This window comes from Acipenser ruthenus, chromosome 2, assembly GCF_902713425.1.
Source record: "Acipenser ruthenus chromosome 2, fAciRut3.2 maternal haplotype, whole genome shotgun sequence".
Taxonomy (NCBI): Eukaryota; Metazoa; Chordata; class Actinopteri; order Acipenseriformes; family Acipenseridae; genus Acipenser; species Acipenser ruthenus.
This window is the reverse complement of record NC_081190.1, coordinates 52450770-52470503: the sequence shown is the minus strand read 5'-3', so window position 1 is coordinate 52470503 and position 19734 is coordinate 52450770.

Sequence of the window (19734 nt, the reverse complement as noted above, 5' to 3'; positions counted from 1 at the left end):
AAAACACCTGCATTTTGACGTATATAGTTCAGTGCAACATCGTTTCTTCATTGTAATAAAGAAACAAGCTTAACAAAAAAAAAAATAGTGTAGCGAGCACAGGGATTAATGGAGACACGCACACAATAGCTCTTTTAGGTAAAATACTCTTTTATTGAGATTTTACATTTTTTACATTTACACCCATTCGTTTTTTCATTCATTTTACATTTCTTTTAAAGATGACATTCATGCATACAGACATACATTTTGTTTTAAAAGCATTTAAAACACATTTAAAAACACCAAGACAATTGTGCTTTGTACATGGTTAAAACAGACACAGATTAAAATCAACATGAAAAAAACCTGTGCTGTTTTAAAAGTGACTGGAAAAAAAGAACCATCTATAAAAAACCAGTGCTTGTGAGGGCCGGGGAGTGCTCTCTAAAAAAGTGAACATAAACCTAGATCTAACACAGGGACAGGGGAAAAGGGACAGTGTATAAACAGTGAGTTAAAATTCTAAAATTTTAAAACACTTAAAATGTAACTTTTAATAGTTTACATTAAAAATCTTAAAGATACATAAAACAAAACAAAACAAAATCAAATAAAACATTCAAATTAAATCAAAGGTCCATAAAACTGAAACAAAAAGACTACATAAAACCAGGGCACCGTTGAAAAACGGTCATGCCAGCTAAAAAGGGCGGAATGCTGGCATGACAAAATAAATAAAAGGCTTAGCGGTGCCCCGTAGTCCCGCTCCTAGGAGCTAGCGGTTCCAGTTTTTTCCTTTATTCCATCTTCACGTCCTGAAGTCCGGCGATCCTCCACTCCGCGCAGGCCTTGTCCTTCCCGAGGGTCCGGATGTCCAGAATTACAAAGTCCTTGATAAGAGTTTGTGCCCTTCTGGTCGTGGTGATAGTGTCTAGCTCCTGCTTGTGATAGACACAGACGTTACGGCCTTCCCACAGGATCTGCTTGACAACATTGATGACACGCCAAACGCACTTAGCTGTGCTGGTAGTGATTCCTCCCGCAGGCCCATAGAGCACAGTCTCAGCGGTCATCTTGGCCGTGTCAGCAAACCTGTTTAGGAAGACAGAGACAGAGAGCCAGACACTGCCAGCCACATCACACTCCCAGAAGATATGGGCTGGTGTTTCTCTCTTGCGGCACTTTGCATAGGGGCATGTTTCTACTTGGGCTAGTCCCCTCCTGAACATGAACGCTCGAGTGGGGAGTGCACTGTGGACGGTGTTCCATGCTATATCCTTCTGGACATTACTGAGGCAGCTGTGAGACACATTCTCCCAGATTTTTTGGCTTTGGGTGAGGGAGAAAGTAGCTACTTTTTCAATTTCCTGGGAACCGGCAAGATATTTAGTTACAGCCTTGTATTCCCAGGAGGCCAATTTTGCTTTATCTAAGCCCAATTTATATATAGTGTCCCTTAAGGTTCTATAATACAATGGGGGGTCCCAGGAGTACGGCACGGTGTTATCAATAGTGCAGAGGCCCAAGGCCCTGAGACAGGTGGCAAAATAGAAACGATTCATGTAACATACCTTCCTGTCCAGGGCCTGGATGTTCTTGATAGTTTGCGTGAGCCCCTGCACTCGGGTGAGCTGCACAACGTCCGGGACCCCCTTACCTCCCTTCTTGTCGGCTTTACTCAGAGTGGCTCGCTTTACCCTCTCCATCTTGCTGCCCCAGATAAAGCGGTGGATAATGCGGTCCACCACTTTTTTGGTGGTCCTGTCTGGGGGAAAGATTTTTCCTACATAAGAGAGGATGGGGAACAGTATAGACTTGGTTATTAATACTCTACCCGTCATTGTTAAGGATCTTGTGCTCCATCCGCCAATCTTTTTACGGACCTGGTTAATGGCCGCCGTCCAGCTCTGGGCCCCCGAGCTATTGTTCTCGAAAATGAGGCCCAGAATCTTGATTTTGTCCTTTTTGACAGGGTACATGTCCGACAGTTCCCTATCTACCTGCCAATTTTTAGACACGTAGACTTCGCTCTTGGACTTATTAATCACTGCCCCGGTTGCCGTGCAGTACTTCTCAAGGATATTACTAATCCGAGGTACCGACGATGTGTTGGTGCAAATGAGTGACACATCGTCCATATATGCTGTTGTTTTGACCTGGACCCCGTTGGATCCAGGCAGCTGGAAACCAGTTATATTGGTATCCCTACGAATTGCCTGCAGGAGGGGTTCAATGCACACGACATATAGCAGTGGGGATAGTGGGCAACCCTGTCTGACCCCTGACTGGATAGATATTTTACCAGTCAGGTGCCTGTTCACCAAGACTCGGGTACTAATGTTTGTATATATGGTTTTAACCCACTCCCTAAGTCCAGGAGCGAATTTCATCTGGTCCATCACTTTGTACATATATTCATGGCTTACCCTATCGAACGCCTTCTCCTGGTCAAGGTTGAACAGGCAGAGGGGATGGTTCCGTTCTCTAGAATAAGCCAGAATGTCCCTTGTTAACATTAAAATATCCGTGATGGACCTCCCTGGGACGCCACAAGCCTGGTCAGGGCCAATGACCAAAGGGAGGTGTACTTGTAGCCGGAGCATCAGAGCTTTGGCTAGTATCTTGTAATCCACGCAAAGGAGGCTGATTGGGCGCCAATTCCGTAGATCTTTAACTTCCCCTTTCTTATGAAGGAGAGTAATTACACTCTCCCGCATAGAAGGGCCCAACCGCTTCTCCCTGTAGACCGCTCTGTAGACCTCCGCTAAATGGACTTTTAGCGTGTCCCAAAAAAGATGGTAATACTCACCCGGGATGCCATCTGGACCTGGCGTCTTACCGGTGTTCATGGTCTTAACCGCCTGGGTGAGCTCCTCCAGCGTGAGTTCTGGGTCCTTCTCCTCCTCCTCCTCGTCCCGCACTGAGTCAGGCTCCAACTGGCTCAGGAACCACTCTATCAGGGTGTCATCTGTAGCTTTGATGTTATACAGGTCCCTATAGAAGTTCTCTACCACTTTTTTCACTCCCTCACTATCCTCTACTATCCTCCCCCTGCTGTCGAGCATGGAGGACATCAAGTGCCGCTTCTCCCTCGTTTTCTGGAAGAAGAAGCGAGTACACTTTTCGTCTTCCTCCATTTTTTGCACTTTTGCATTGTGCATGACCTTTCGTTGTTCCTCCCTACAAAGCACTGAAAGATCTAGCTTGGTCTGGGCTATCTCGTCGCTTACAGGGAACCCCCGAAGCTGAAGCAGGCTCAGACGCTGGAGGGCAGCATTCAGGTATTTATATTTGGCCCTCCTTTATTTTGCTTTCCTCTTGCCTGCTGCTATGAAATAACCCTTAGTTCTCATTTTGACCATCTCCCACCACTCTATAGGGGAGTTGAATAGGTCACGCAAAGTGGTCCACTCAACAAGCCTGCTCTTATAGGCTGCAGCTATGGAGGGGTCATCGAGTAAGGAGGTGTTTAATTTCCAGACCCCTGACCCCATCTGGGAGGTCTGAGGGACCTGCAATGTTACCTGCAGGAGCCTATGGTCAGAGAAGAAGACGGCCTGGGTGTCTACTGCCGTCTTCGTAAGGGAGCTGGTATGCAGGACGAGATCTATACGGGAGAAGGAGGTCCCAGATGAGCTCACCCAGGTAAAGGGAGGCACCAGGTCCTTACCTGCATCACACAGGGAGAAATCAGATATTACGGAGGACAAAACTCTACTAGAGCGGTCGTTGCGTGGCCTGCTCCGGTCTACGTCCCTCAGAGCACAATTGAAGTCACCTGACACGATGACGGGTACGTTCCCCAGCAGGAGTGGACGCAGCTGTGGAAAAAATTGAACTCTTTCGTTTTGGTTAGTGGGTGCGTAGACATTGACCAGTCTGAGGGGAGTGTTGTTGTATGTCACATCCACGCTCAGAATTCTACCAGGTTCTACCTCCCTGCTGCTGCGGGAGGTAATAAATGGGTTTTTAAACAGGATACCTACTCCGTCGGCTCTGGCTATGTTGGAGCCCGACCAGAAGGAGTCCCCCAGGGTCCAACTCTCCTTCAGGTCCCTATAATCAGGGCTCGACGAAATACCACACTCCTGCAGAAAGATGAGATCTGCTTTCAAGTTAGCTAGATAGTTTAGTACATCAAATCTTTTTTGTGTCTCCCTGATGCTCCTGACATTAACAGACACACATATCAGGGCCATCAGGGTAGCTAACAAGAAAAGGAGTCGCTGCGTCCACCCCATAGCGACTATGATTGGGAGGTCGGGACACTCTTCCTACTCTTAGCTCTACGCTTGCTTCGAGGGGGCTTGGGCTTATTTGCAACTCCCATCACCCCTGAGAAGGTACTCACTGCTGCCTCGTCCAAGAAGGCACCGTCTTTATATGCACAGTACGTGGAGTTGTTGGGGCTATTCAACTCCCCACAAGGTAAGTCTGGTGGAACTTGCTCAGGGCCCCTCGGAACGTGTGGGTCAGCTTTGTCCTGGGGGGGGGTTATGACAGACAGCATTCTTTGGCTGTTACCGTCTGTTGAATTGGAGCTGTTAGCAGACTTCTGGCTTACCGCGTCCAGGGGTATTCCCATGTCCTCCAGTGCTGTATCTAGGAGGACCTCTAGGGGGCCCCTGGTTTTGCCCATACAAGGGAGGGGGTCAAGGATGCTTTGAAGGGAGGCCCTTCGCTTGAAGAGGGTCATTGCTACCGAGGTACTGCTGGTCAGGGAAGGTGTTGACCCCGACCTCTCCCTCGGTGCATTAGTGAACACCTCTTCTGCGAGGTGTGCTAGGGTTTGTGCCAACGACTGGGAAGGCTGGCTGGGGATGCCCTGGCTGGCTGCTACCTGCCCACTAGGCGGCAGTGTAGCCGTCCCACTCGCCTCCGTCTCTGCCTGCGAGGGCAAGACTGGGGACTTTGTGTGGACATTAGCTGGTTTTGGATCTATGGGGGCCACCTGCAACTTGCTGTCTTTGATCCTGATCTTCTTTCTTTTCCCCCCCTCGTCTCTACCCTTTCTTTTCCCCACCCTCTGCTGGTTCTTCACTCCCTTCCCCTCCTTCTCACTCTCACTTTCACTGTCGCTTTCGCTTTCCTCCCCCACGGACTCAATCCTTATGGCGTCATAACGAGAGCCGAGGGGGAGTGCTGGCGCTGAGAGGGCCCTACTCAGGGGGGGGCCGCTGCTGGATCCGGGCTCCCTCCCTGCCTCGTGTTCTGCATCAGAGGAGCTACTGGAGGAGCTAGTGGAGTGGCTGTTGTACTCTCTCTCTGGGCTGGGGGAAGGGGTCCTCGTAAAACGGGACATGTCTCGGGGGCGGGGGGGTGAGGGGGGTGCTGGTGATGATGGTGGTGCTGGAGTCTGGGTCTTGGATACTGTTGGTGGTGATGTGGACTGATCTTTGTTACTTGCTCCCTCTTCCTGCTCAGGCCTAGGCTTGTTCGTATTTGCCTTGCTGGCTCTGGCCATGTTGGCATAGGAAGAGGGGCAGTCCTTAAACAGGTGCCCCTTCTTTCCACACAAATTGCACTGCCTCTCTTCTCTGCAGTGGCTGGTCTCGTGGGGGGCGCCGCAGTTCCTGCACTTGACTACAGTACACACGGCCGCCAGGTGTCCTAATTCCCCACATTTCCTGCAGAGTTTTGGCATCCCATTATAGAATACCAGCCCTCTGTTGGGCCCTAACACTATGGAGTTTGGAATGTGGCGGACGCCTCCAATGCCCGATGGATCAACATTAAGGCGTACCAGCCACTTTCTGGCTCCTGTCCAAACCCCATCTTCGTCTGTAATTTTCCTCCCTTCTGATGACACCCTCCCATAGCGGTTAAGCCATGTTGTAATATCATAGTCGCTAACAGCCTCATTGAAAAATTGGACAGTAACAACTTTCATTTCTCTGTCTGTCAGAGCATCCACACAAAATTCTTTGTATGGAGCGAGATATTTATTCTCCCCCCAAAAGGACCACATTTCTTGTAACTTTTGGGGGTTCCTAAAACTGACCTCAAACACTTCCTTAAGCCCTGGCAATTTCACCAAACAATTCAAGTCAGAAGGGGAAAAACCCATACCCCTCTGAAGAATGGTCCGGCTGAACTCCAGTCTCGTCAGTCCTGGTTCCGTTTCCTCTTGCTGGGTCCTTGTGAAGCGCACCGCATTGTGCCTCCTGGTCTCCTGGGTTGGCCGGAACGCCATCCTTCAGCTGGCTCCTCCGATTGGGGTGGGAGAAGCCTCTGGACGTCCGGGTTGTCTCTCTCTACGAAAAAGAGACAACGTAAGCAGCAAATCTGGGCAGTTGAAGGAACTATTACTTTAGTCCCTGAGGAGATGGTCGCCTCGCAAGAGGGACCCCCTCCCCAGGTGAACGGTGTCCTTCCCTGGCGGAGTAGGGGGCGCTGCTTGGCACCGAGACCACGTAGGAAGAATCGTGGCTGTGACGCCTCCTCGGGGTCCGGGGCCGCCCTCTGCTCCTCCCAGATGGCGCCCTCTGCTGGGCGCCTGCTGCTCTCTCGGTCTGGATCTCGATTGCAATCAAGGGCTGGGGATGAGGTCGTCTAGGTCATCAAAGGGTCCTCAAAGGTCGTCTGGATGGTAGGTCCTCCTTCTCTCTAACTCCAGGAACGTCTGGAAAAGCCTGAAAAAGAAAAAAACTGGAACCGCCTGAAAAAGAAAAAACTGCTCTCAACAGTCAACAAAATCTTGAAAGACCCTCGGCCTGGATTGGGCAAGCCAAAACCAGACTGAGCATTAGTCTTCCAAAAAGTTGCCGAGCTGAAGAAAGCCAGTCAAAAATAAAAAAAAAAATTCTGTTCCTCCTCACCCGAACAAACCTCTCACAGACCCTCGGAGGGAGCGGGCAATGCCACTACCCTCTAAGCCTTAGTCTTAGAAAGATTTATTCGAACTGAAGAGAAGCCAGAGTACTCTTTTAGGTAATGCAGTTTATTAAGCAGCTAACAGCAAGTCAGCGCCAATCAACCAAACATGCACGCACAGCCCTTCCCCACCCCAGAGCACTACTCTGCCTCTCAGGGTGACATTCACATACTTAACAAACAACACCGGAAGGGTAATAACAATTACAGGGAAATGCATAGAACAGTACTGGAACTTTTACAATAACAAACAAATAAACACAACAACAATAATTCCGTTTCTCCCCTACCATAGTTCGTACTCCCAGCATCCTCTGCTGCACATTAACCAAATGTAGGGGACTGGCTCCGGGCACAGCGCCCTATTCGCCGACAGGTGGCAACGGCGAGTCAGTCCAGCCGTGCCCGTTACACAGCCCCCATCTTAGGGCCGAACGTCCCGTCGGCCCAACACTTAATGTCTCACAAAGTCAGAGAGTCCCGGGGGTGGTCGACGGATACGCTGGCCGCGCTGGAGCACAGGTGCAGCGGGCTGGGAGTCAGCTGGAGCCGGAATGCTCCTACCTGGGCCACCAGCTGGTGAACTATTCGGTTGTTGCAAGGGGGAAGCGCTTTCCCTGTCCTGGGAGCTGGCCTCCGGGCTGGCTGCAGGGACAACCGAGTTTGTTCCGGGGCAGTAGGGGGCCAAGCGGTCTTGGTGGAGCACAACCGCCCGGCTATGGGTCCGCAGCCGCACTCGATAAGTCACCTCGGAGATCCTCTCCAGAACAACACAGGGGCCCTCCCAGTTACTGGCCAGCTTGGGGCAGAGTTCCTTTCTTCGCCGGGGGCAGTGAACCCAGACCTGCTCCCCAGCTTGAAATCCCCGGCCCTTGCAGTGAGTATCGTATGCCCGTTTCTGACGCTGGCCAGCCGAGGTGAGGTGCTTCCGAGCGTAAGCATGGGCAGTGTCCAATCGGTCCTGTAGCTGCTGGAGGTATTCCGGGCCGGCAGGTTCCGGAGTGTGGAGCTGAGGTGGCCGGCCGAACACAAGGTCCACTGGGGTGCGGAGCTCTCTCCCAAACATAAGAGCTGCTGGCGTGCACCCTGTAGATTCATGCACTGCAGTCCGGTAGGCCATTAGGACCAAGGGCAAGCATCGATCCCAGTCACGCTGGTGCTGGGAGGTCCACATGGTCAGCTGGGTGGCAAGGGTGCGGTTAAACCGCTCCACCAATCCATCGCTCTGTGGGTGTAGTGGGGTCGTCCTGGTTTTCTTAATACCCAGCCGTCTGCACACCTCACCAAACACCTGCGCTTCAAAGTTACGCCCCTGGTCACTGTGTAGCTCCTCGGGAACCCCAAACCGGCAGAACATGCCTTCCAGCAGTGCCTCCGCGCAGGTAGTCGCACTCTGATCAGGGACTGCGTACGCCTCGGGCCATTTAGTAAAGTAATCCATGGCCACCAGGACGTACCGGTTGCCCCCCTCCGTCCGTGGAAACGGCCCTAAGATGTCCACACCGACGCGCTCTAATGGTGCCCCCACCTGGTACTGCTGGAGCGGGGCATGAGAGCGGTCCAAGGGGCCCTTCCGGGCGGTGCACTGGTCACAGCGTCGCACATAAGTCTCCACATCACGTCAGCACCATCCCCAGTAGAACCGCTCCCGAAGCCGACCCAGGGTCTTGGCAACGCCGAAGTGTCCAGTGGCTGGTCCACCATGCACGGCTCGCAGGACGGTCTCTCGGAGAGCTTGAGGAACCACCGCTTGTAACCGCTTGCGCCCTGTCGCAGGGTCTGTCCAGGCACGGTACAGCACACTTTCCCGGAGGCTCAAACATTCCCATTGCACCAACAGCGCTTTTACCTCCGGGGAGAGGGCTGACACCGCACGTCTGGCTGGGCGCTGACCCGCCGATAACCAGCGGATCAGCGGTGCCAGCTCAGCGTCCAGACCCTGCTGACGCTGGATCTCCCCCGCGGGCAACTCAAGGGGGGTCTCCACAGCTACAGTGGCAGCACTTACTCGCTCCTCCAAGGACCGCTGTGCCTCTCGCGCCTCCATCCGATGGCAGTGCTTACAGTCCTCAGAGAAGCAGGGGCGACGGGACAGGGCATCTGCATTATTGTGTAGGCGGCCAGCCCGGTGCTGGACGGAGTAGTCATACCCTTGCAGTGTCTCTATCCAGCGAGCCACCTGTCCTTCGGGCTCGCGGAAGTTGAGCAGCCACCGCAGGGAGGCATGATCCGTGCGCAGCTTGAATCTTCGCCCGTAGAGATAGGGACGGAAGTGGTGCACGGCCCGTACTACAGCCAACAGTTCCCGGCGAGTCACACAATAGTTCCGCTCTGTTTTACTAAGAGCTTGGCTGTAGTACGCGACCACTTGTTCCCCGTCCGGGCCTTCCTGGGCTAGCACTGCTCCGATCCCCACATCGCTCGCGTCCGTGTCCAGGATGAACGGTTTTTGGGGATCAGGGAACGCCAAGACTGGGTCCTTCACAAGGGCCTCTCGCAATTCCCCAAAGGCAGCTGCGCAGTCGGTGTCCCAGCTGAACCGGCCCCCTTTCTCGGTCAGGCGGTGCAGGGGCCTGGCGATCTGAGCAAAGTCCTTCACAAAGCGGCGGTAATAAGGCCCAGAAAGCTACGCACCTCCGTCACAGTCCTGGGGACCGGCCAGTCCTTTACAGCAGTCACTTTAGCAGGGTCTGTGGCAATGCCGTCTGCCCCGACAACGTGTCCGAGGAAGTGTGTTTCTCTTCTCAGCAGGTTGCATTTCCCAGGGTGGAGTTTCAAGCCAGCTCCACGGATGCGCTCGAACACAGTCCGCAAGTTCTGCAGTGCCGCCGAAAAGGTTGTGGCGTGCACCAGTAAGTCATCCAGGTACACAACACAATGGGTCCGTGGAACTCCGGCGAGCACCCGCTCCATCAGGCGCTCGAACGTTGCTGGGGCATTGCACAGTCCAAAGGGCATCACTGAAAACTGCCACAGACCCTGGCCAATGGAGAATGCAGTTTTCTGTCGTGCCTCAGGGGCCAGCTCAACCTGCCAGTATCCGCTGCGCAGGTCGAGGGAGCTGAACCAGCGGGAGCTGAACCAGCGGGAGCCTGCGATGTAGTCCAGAGCTTCATCGATTCTGGGGAGGGGGTACGAGTCCTTGTGGGTCACTGCATTCAGTTTGCGATAATCCACACAGAACCGCAGTGACCCGTCTTTCTTTTTTACCAGCTGGGCTGGCGCGGCCCAGGGGCTAGCCGACGGTTCAATTACCCCGGCAGCGGCCATTTCCAGAATCATGCCCTCGGCCGCTTCCCGCTTTGCCAAGGGTAGCCGCCGTGCCGTCTCCCGTGTTAATGCTGTGCTGAACTAATCCAGTCCGCCCACAGTCCTCTATGTTTGCAGCAAAAATGTCCAAGTACCCCCTTAATAGTTCCCATAACTGGTCCCGCTGGCCCTGAGATAGACCCTCCTTACTCCTCTGCCACAGCGCTTTCACCGCATCAGTTGTCCTGCAGTCCTGTGTTCCACCGGTTGTGGTTGCAGGGGGCGGTGAGAGTTCTGCAGGGGAGGGGGCGGAGACAGTTGAAGCCCTTGCAAACTCTGTCGCCGATGTCCTGTCCTCTGCTTCTGGGAGAGGCCGGGTCCTGCCCCCCCGCGTCCGACAAACCTCCCTCGTCTGGCTATGCCGCACAGTGGTTCTGGTGCAGCGTTGATCCTGAGGACCCCGGGCCGCAGGATGGAGATGGTGGAGCCCGTGTCGACCAAGGCCTTGCACTGCACCCCATTTAGGAGGCAGGGTGCATGCAGACTGTTGCCCTGGCCAACACGGCCCACCATTGCCACCGCGTCGTTCTCATTGTCTCTATGGGTGGGGGAAGGAAGGTGAAGGAGCGGCGGTCCCCCGTTTACGCCGCTCCTTTTTCGTTTCCCACCGACGACGTCTCTTGTTCAGACGGTACTGGGTGACGGCGGCGGCACCGTCCGCCCCTCCCCGCTCCAGCTCGTGTTATCCAGAGGCAAACCTTTAATTTCTCCATTCGCAATCTCGACAGCAAAGCATTGTATAGCGTAAGCTGTATTGAAAGAAATGTCTCGAAACCCCTCTGCTGTTTGGGATTTTTTGTTAAATGCCCAGACGACCAAAAGAAAATTGAATGCAAACTGTGCAAGCGACTCGTATCATGGAGGCACAACCAATCTCTGGGGTCACTTGACAAGCATACTTCATATTATAAGTAGTATTATTAATATTTTTAGTAGTAATGAAATGTAACCTGCTTGGAACGGTGACTGTTAAATAAAGCTTTGTCCGCAGCAGTTGTTGCTGGTGCAATGCAAGCTTACTGTATAGATCACAAGCAGGCTTAATTAATATTTATATTTTTTTATTTAAATTATAAAAACATGATTACTGTTCTATATAACATATTTTTAAAGTGCGTATGCATGTTTTATTCCATTTCTATGGATTACCTGTAAAATAATAGGATTTTCAATCAAATATAAACAAGTAGCTATGGTGACGTAACCAATAAAAATTATGCAAATGAGTACCATCGAAGGTTCAAACCATCCTTAGGTAATGTGTTCCGAACCTTCGAAGGTCAAAATGTACCCTTCGTTGCAGCCCTAATAATTTATATAAAGTATAATTATTTAAATACAGTAATAATCACCCATAGTTTGTCATATTATACCACATTATATTTTAATTGAAAGGTTCTGGAAAGCAGATATCACACAGGATTTTTTATATAGACCTATTATCTACCGTAGCCTACATACATACATAAATACACCCGATTATTTTGACGCTACCCTCAAGATTGACTTTTTTTGTCATAGGCATGAATACCAATATTAATTTGTAATAAAGTATAACTACCATAGCTATAAAAAGGTTATATATCTAGAATAACTGCTAATATAGCGTTTTCCCCAAAAGTAAGACATTATATTACCTTATAATAATACTGATGTATTTATTTGGCTGACGCTTTTATCCAAACCAACTTACAGAAGTACAATGAATTATTTTTTACATACAAATTCTGGTACCCATTTATACAGTTTAGTGCCTTGCTCAAGGGTACAGCAGCAGTGTCCCACCTGGGGTATAACAGCCTCAACATTTGTGTAACTTTACATTGGAAATGATGGGGCTAAATATTCTAAGAGCTGTATCTTAAATAAATAAAATAAAATAAAAAATAAAAAAAGAGCTATACTAGGATTTTAATAAGAATATTTAAGGTACAGAAAAGTATGATATGCAAATAGTTTTCTGATGAAAGAACATAAAATTAAAATCTACAAGTCGAGTGTATTTAAATACAACATAAGAACATAAGAAACATAAGAACATAAGAAACATAAGAACATAAGAAAGTTTACAAACGAGAGGAGGCCATTCAGCCCATCTTGCTCGTATGGTTGTTAGTATCTTATTGATCCCAGAATCTCATTAAGCAGCTTCTTGAAGGATCCCAGGGTGTCAGCTTCAACAACATTACTGGGGAGTTGGTTCCAGACCCTCACAATTCTTTGTGTAAAAAAATGCTTCCTATTTTCTGTTCTGAACGCCCCTTTATCTAATCTCTATTTGTGACCCCTGGTCCTTGTTTCTTTTTTTCAGGTCAAAAAAGTCCCCTAGGTCGACATTGTCTATACCTTTTAGGATTTTGAATGCGTGAATCAGATCACCACGTAGTCTTCTTTGTTCAAGACTGAATAGATTAAATTCTTTTAGCCTGTCTGCATTTGTCCTGATGTAAAATTGCACAACTTAACGAAGTAACTTTACATAAGCTATATGACAAACCTTTACAGATTAAATGAGGTGTTGCACAGATTTAAAAAAGAAAAAAAAAGAAACAGCAAATTAATAGAACATTTTTACATTATAATTTTAATAAGATTTGGAAAGATGGGAACAATTTAGTGTCTTAACGCTATAGGGATTTCCATTACATGAGAGTAGATGTTAAAACTTCATGCTGATTTGAACTCGGCTCTTGCCAAGATAAGCACCAACTAAAACGTAGCTTTACAGTAAACTAATGTGATCCATCTGCGTCTGCATCCTTTTGCGTTTCCTTCCATCTGATGATGTAGATATCCTTCTGCGTGGTGTTGATGTCTGAAGTGTAATGCTGGCTCCAGAGATCAGCTTATTTTGCCTCCCCAGTGCATCAGCACACACAACGACTGCAATGCTGGCTTCGGGGATCAACCACAGTGCGGTCTCCCCAGTCCATCAGTGACTGGATTGAGCTAAGTATGGTACATCTCCGGGGTCTTCAAATGGGCACCTTCCATCCTTAGTGTTTCGTCGACTAGCCCACAACACCTCAAGAGGGCTTGACGGTGATTCTGGCGTCCCAGCATCACCCCCCTCCGTCCTCCACTCAACTCAACCCAGCTTACTTACCTGACCATCAGTGTTTCTTTCTTTCTATTGTGCTTGAGATCCCCATCCAGAATCTTTCCGTCTCAACCACAGCCAGTTGCTGCTTCTCTCTGCTGCTTCAAGTTTTTCACTGTGTGACGCAACTCTTGGCCACTGAATCCGACATCTCTGAGAAACCGTGTTGTAGAGTGTGCCACAAATCCTCGACAGCAAACCTCACTGGGTAAACCCGAACTCTCCATCCTCGCTGTTCCGCTTCAGTGGCTAGTTGAGCATACCGCAGTTTCTTCCTCTCATACGCCTCATCTACAGCATCCTCCCATTGCACTGTTAATTCTACCAGTGGAAAAATAAGCCATTGACCAACATCTGCCAGCATTTTCCAGTCTCTAGCAGCTTCCAGTTGTCCTGGGCGAGGCTAGGAGGAAATACAGTAGTCATCCCATTGGTAAGCATCTTTACAATCCTCATCATCATCATCCTCATTTTAAGCTGTGCTTGACCTACCTCTTCACCTTGGGGGACCCTGTCTGCACAGCTTGATAATAAATAACTTTCAAATAGAGATTTTATGTAAGGGAATAGAGAAAGAAATGTAATCATGTATCATTTTAAATTATAGTAGATTTTAATAGAAATGTAATAGTAAGATACATAGGAAATAGAACATATTATTTAGTTATTTGGCAGATATCTTTATTCAAGACGACTTTGTGTTTTTCAAACATTAAAATACAATATACTACATATATACATTACACAGTGTAACAAAAAATCCAATCACATTATGAAGTTACAATGAATTTCTTTAGACAAAAATATTAAATACAGTAAATGGAAAATTGAAAATATGTGCATAGCTTTTTTCACCAAGAAGGTAACATTATGTTTGGAGGAAGAGTTCTTCAGAAGTTCATCATGCTCAGTGTTAAACATGGTTGAGGTAGGGCTTGCTTTTCTTCCTCAGGCACTGGCGACCATTGTATTGTAGAAGGATCAATGAATGCTGCAAAATATCAATCACACTGAGGTACAGCCTCTGAATGCTTTTATAGTATGTGGCCAGAGCTATTTAACAATCAAACAATTAACTCTGGTCACACACTGGTTACACACGTTTGGCAGGGACAGGTTTTAACCCCATCTCTGCCAAACACAGTCAAAACAAACACCATTCACTTACATTATTAAATTAATATACAAATATTATTTACAAAAACATTACATTACATGCTATATTATTTACAGCGTCAGGGATTCATTCCTGCCACCATAGGCGGTGCGTGAATCTTTCATTTGGGGAGGCTATTCAACACTTTTCCCCCTGCATTTATTGAATCCAATGATGTACAGCAGGGGTGTAGCTAGGATTAGATTTTTACTGAGGCAAAAAAAAAAAAAGTCGAACAAACCTCTTGCAGATCCTGTTCATGTTACACAGGTAAAAGTTATCATCTTATAAAGCCTGGAGACTTTTTGCAAACTGCAAAGCAATATTAAGTCCCTTGGATGATGATGTTAATGTTAAAATTTGATGACCCATATTATTTCAAAGATTAAAATTAATTGTCTCCCAGCAAAACCTAAAATGACCATATTCACATTGTATTTTGTAATCAAAATGTATTGCAGCTAAACATCACATTGCGCAGGGGAAAAACAACAAATATAAATGATTAATTCACTTAACATTGATTCTTACCAAGAGTTGGCTTCTTTAGAAAGAAATGTGTAATTGGTTGTTTTTTTCTCCGTTTCATGTTAGTGCCGCACTGTAAATCAGAGTACAGAGTAACTTGGGAAACTGACTGATGAGAAACGTCTTTGTGGCACGAATTTGACATACCCCAGTGTCTGTACAGCCCGAGATCACAGTAATGTGAAGAAATTAAAGATAATATTTTTTATATCTCAATTTTACACTCTTAAAAAATAAAGTGGGTACGTTTTGGTTTTTTTATCTTTTTTTTTTTCATCTTCACATTTAAGAATTAAGCTGATTTTTACCGAGGTGGCCACCTCGGCTGCCTCAATGGACGCTACGCGCCTGTACAGTAAGATATACACACATTATATATATATATATATATATATATATATATATATATATACAGGTAGTGGACAAAAAAATGGAAGCACTAATGTCACTTAATAGGGCGTTGGGTCACTATGGTATCCTGCTCTGTGGAGTTCTCAACGGACCGTTTTTGATGAAACTGGCTGCTCGCGCCCCAGGTTGAAATTTGCAGTCAATTGATCTGCAGTTGCTCACCTATTTTGCCTTGCACTTCAAATTAATGCACGGATATCTTAATCCTGGAGTATGCGCTTCCGCCCACTTTTGCCCTTTGCTGATGATGTCTTTCCCTCGGAGTTCCATGCCGACATCACCTTAGACACCGTTGCTCGTGAAACATCAGCAAGTTGAGCTGTCTTGGTCACTGAAGCTCCTGCCAAACGTGTCCCAACAATCACCCCTCTTTCAAAGTCACTGAGGTCTCCTCTTGCAGCCATGCTAGCCATAATTATAGGCAACCAGGCCTGTCCAGCATTTTTATACATGATCCTAAGCATGCTGGGATGTTATTTGCTTCCACCTGTGTGGAAGCCCTTGCTTTCAATATACTTGGTGTCCTTCATTTACCCAAATAATGTATGCACAGTTTTTCAAACTAACTTCTTTTTATTCAAAGCTGTAGTGGTTAAACAGAACACTGTTATATGAGGAGGAGGTTAAATGTCAGCCCCTTAAGTCAGTACTTGGTAGAAACACTTTTTGCAGCAATTACTGCTATGAGTCTTTTTGGATAGGTCTCTACTAGCTTTGCACAGTAGGATGGTGAAATTTTTGCCCATTCTTCATGGGAAAATTGCTCCAGTTCTGATAAGTTTGTTGGGGATCGTCGATGGACTGCATAAGTCTCGCCATAAGTCTCGCCATAAATTTTCGATTGGGTTCAAGTCAGGACTTTGACTGAGCCACTGAAAAACATTAATTCTCTTCTTGTTCATCCACTCCAAAATGTGAATTTCCTCCCCTGTTTCAGAGTCTTGGCTGACTCAAACAGGTTTTCCTCAAGAATTCGCCTGTACTTTGCACCATCCATTCTCCCCACTATTCTGACAAGCTTCCCAGTCCCTGCTGAAGAGAAGCATCCCCATAGCATGATGCTGCCACCACCATGCTTGACAGTTGGGATGGTGTTGACTGGGTGATGTGCAATGTTGGGCTTGCGCCAGACATAACGCTTTGAATTGAGACAGAAAAGTTCAATTTTTGTCTCGTCTAACCACAAAACCTTTTTCCACATGTATGCTGTATCATAGGCATGCTTTTTTGCAAAATCCACACTTTAAGATGAGGCTTTTTGAGTAATGGCTTCTTTCTTGCCACCCGTCCATACAAGCCAGCTTTGTGTAGGGGCCGGCTTATTATTACTCCCATCTCAGTGTCACAAAGACGGCCAGAGTGGGTGGTGTCAGACCAGACAGGAATACACAGACAGAGACGGTGGTGATGATGAGCTGAGTGCAATGGCTGCACTCAGCGTTTATTAACAAATAAAAGGGTTGTAAACGGTACACAAAAACACTGGACACGGCACTACACGCCAAAATAAATAGACAAACAAAACGGACTACACAGACAAACGGTGCACGGAGACAAACAAACACGGTGAGTGAAAACACTTAACTATTCTTCTTCTTATTATTATTACCTCCGTCTCCAATCCCGTTCTCCACTCACTGAACACCTAACCCCCGAGTGCAAGAAATGTGCGTCTATATATACTATTGTGCTGGGATTCAATTACTAATTAATTATTCACTTGAATCCCAGCACGTGAATTAATTCTGTGCAACCCCGTGCTCACATATTACATTTAACCAGCACGTGAAGTGATTTGTGCTCTCCTCGTGCCTAAATACAAATCTACACTTTAAATACACGTGAAACACAGACCCGTTTATATCCCGTGTACCAATCTATACACCAACATTTACATACGCACGCATACATACATACACAGAACACACAAATGCACACAGGGGCGGGGCACTTTGCCACATATACCCCCCCTTGTGCGCAGCACACATGGCCTCAACGGCCACCTCCCCCCTTAAATACCCAGCAGTCCAGGCCAAAGTCTCGGGCTGGGAAGGGAGGCTTCAGTGGGCCCATGGCTGGAAATGCTGTCAGCTCCCCTGCCGGTAGTGGCACGGCTGACAACATGCTGGTCCCGTCCTGCAGCGAAAAAGCTGCGGGGGCAGGTGGTCCCCCGACCTCCCCCTTCTTCATAGTCGGCAGCTCCCTCCTGTGGGGCTCCGGCCACAAGAACTCCTGCAGCGAAACTGCTGCTGGGGAAAGTGGTCTCCAGACCTCCTCCCCCTTCTTCGTGGCCGGCAGCTCCCCTTTCTGGGGCTCCGGCCACCGTACTCCCTGCAGAGGTACGGGCAGCAGAGGCAGCTCCTGCTCCTCTGCTCCGGGCGGTGGTGGAGGCAGAGGCAGCTCCAGCTCCTCTGCTCCTGGCGGTGGTGGAGGCAGAGGCAGCTCCAGCTCCTCTGCTCCTGGCGGTGGTGGAGGCAGAGGCAGCTCCAGCTCCTCTGCTCCTTGCGGTGGTGGTGGCGGAGGCAGAGGCAGCTCCTGCTCCTCTGCTCCTGGAGGTGGTGGTGGCGGAGGCAGAGGCAGCTCCTGCTCCTCTGCTCCTGGAGGTGGTGGAGGCAGAGGCAGCTCCTGCTCCTCTGCTCCTTGCGGTGGTGGTGGCGGAGGCAGAGGCAGCTCCTGCTCCTCTGCTCCTTGCGGTGGTGGTGGCGGAGGCAGAGGCAGCTCCTGCTCCTCTGCTCCTGGAGGTGGTGGAGGCAGAGGCAGCTCCTGCTCCTCTGCTCCTGGAGGTGGTGGAGGTAGAGGCAGCTCCAGCTCCTCTGCTCCTGGCGGTGCTGGCTCCCTCTGCTGTGGCGGCTGGGCATGTGCACGCCGTGCTGCCTTCAGCAGCATAGCGAGAGGCTGCTGGGGGACACCAGCATCCTGCCCTTCTCCCCCCAAAAAATTTTCAGGGGGTTGAGCCTGTAACTCCTCCCCTTCTGGCTCTTGGGGCTGAACCAGCAGGCATTTTCCCTCTGCTGGTGGCTTGGGTCCCAGGGCTGTGGAAGCCCCGACTTGCCTCCCTTTGGGCTGTGGACGCCCCGACTCCTCCCTTTTGGGCTGTGGACGCCCCGACTCCTCCCTGTTGGGCTGTGGACGCCCCGACTCCTCCCTGTTGGGCTGTGGACGCCCCGACTCCTCCCTGTTGGGCTGTGGACGCACCGACTCCTCCCTGTTGGGCTGTGGACGCCCCGACTCCTCCCTGTTGGGCTGTGGACGCCCCGACTCCTCCCACTCAGGCGTAGGACGTTCGGGCTCCTCCCACTCAGGCGTAGGACGTTCGGGCTCCTCCCACTTAGGCGTAGGACGTTCGGGCTCCTCCCACTCAGGCGTAGGACGTTCGGGCTCCTCCCACTCAGGCGTAGGACATTCGGGCTCCTTCCGCTTGGGCTCCTCCCATTTGGGCTGTGGATGCTCAGGCTCCTCCCATTTGGGCTGTGGAGGCAAAACCAGCAGGCATTCACCCTCTGCTGGTGGAGATGGGGACAGCAGGTACTCACCCTCTGCTGGTGGAGATGGGGACAGCAGGTACTCCTCTGCTGGTGGTCCTGCTACCTGGGCTGCTGTTCCGTTTATGGTTGCCTCCAGGTAGCTGAGGACAAACTCCACACCTTCCTCCAAGGTGTTTGGGGTGTGTTCCTGCTGATAGGCCTCCCATCTCTCACTGTCCATCATCCACAGGGCACGGACGACTATGGGCAGAGACTGGGCCTCCAGCCCAGCATTCTCCAGGAACCAGCCCCGTAGTTTGATGGCGTCCTCTGCCATTATATATAATTTTTTTTTTTTTTTTTTTTTTTTAAACAAAACCCCTCCTGGTCTGACGCTTGGAGGCGCGGCTATCCCACGATGACACCACGTGTCACAAAGACGGCCAGAGTGGGTGGTGTCAGACCAGACAGGAATACACAGACAGAGACGGTGGTGATGATGAGCTGAGTGCAATGGCTGCACTCAGCGTTTATTAACAAATAAAAGGGTTGTAAACGGTACACAAAAACACTGGACACGGCACTACACGCCAAAATAAATAGACAAACAAAACGGACTACACAGACAAACGGTGCACGGAGACAAACAAACACGGTGAGTGAAAACACTTAACTATTCTTCTTCTTATTATTATTACCTCCGTCTCCAATCCCGTTCTCCACTCACTGAACACCTAACCCCCGAGTGCAAGAAATGTGCGTCTATATATACTATTGTGCTGGGATTCAATTACTAATTAATTATTCACTTGAATCCCAGCACGTGAATTAATTCTGTGCAACCCCGTGCTCACATATTACATTTAACCAGCACGTGAAGTGATTTGTGCTCTCCTCGTGCCTAAATACAA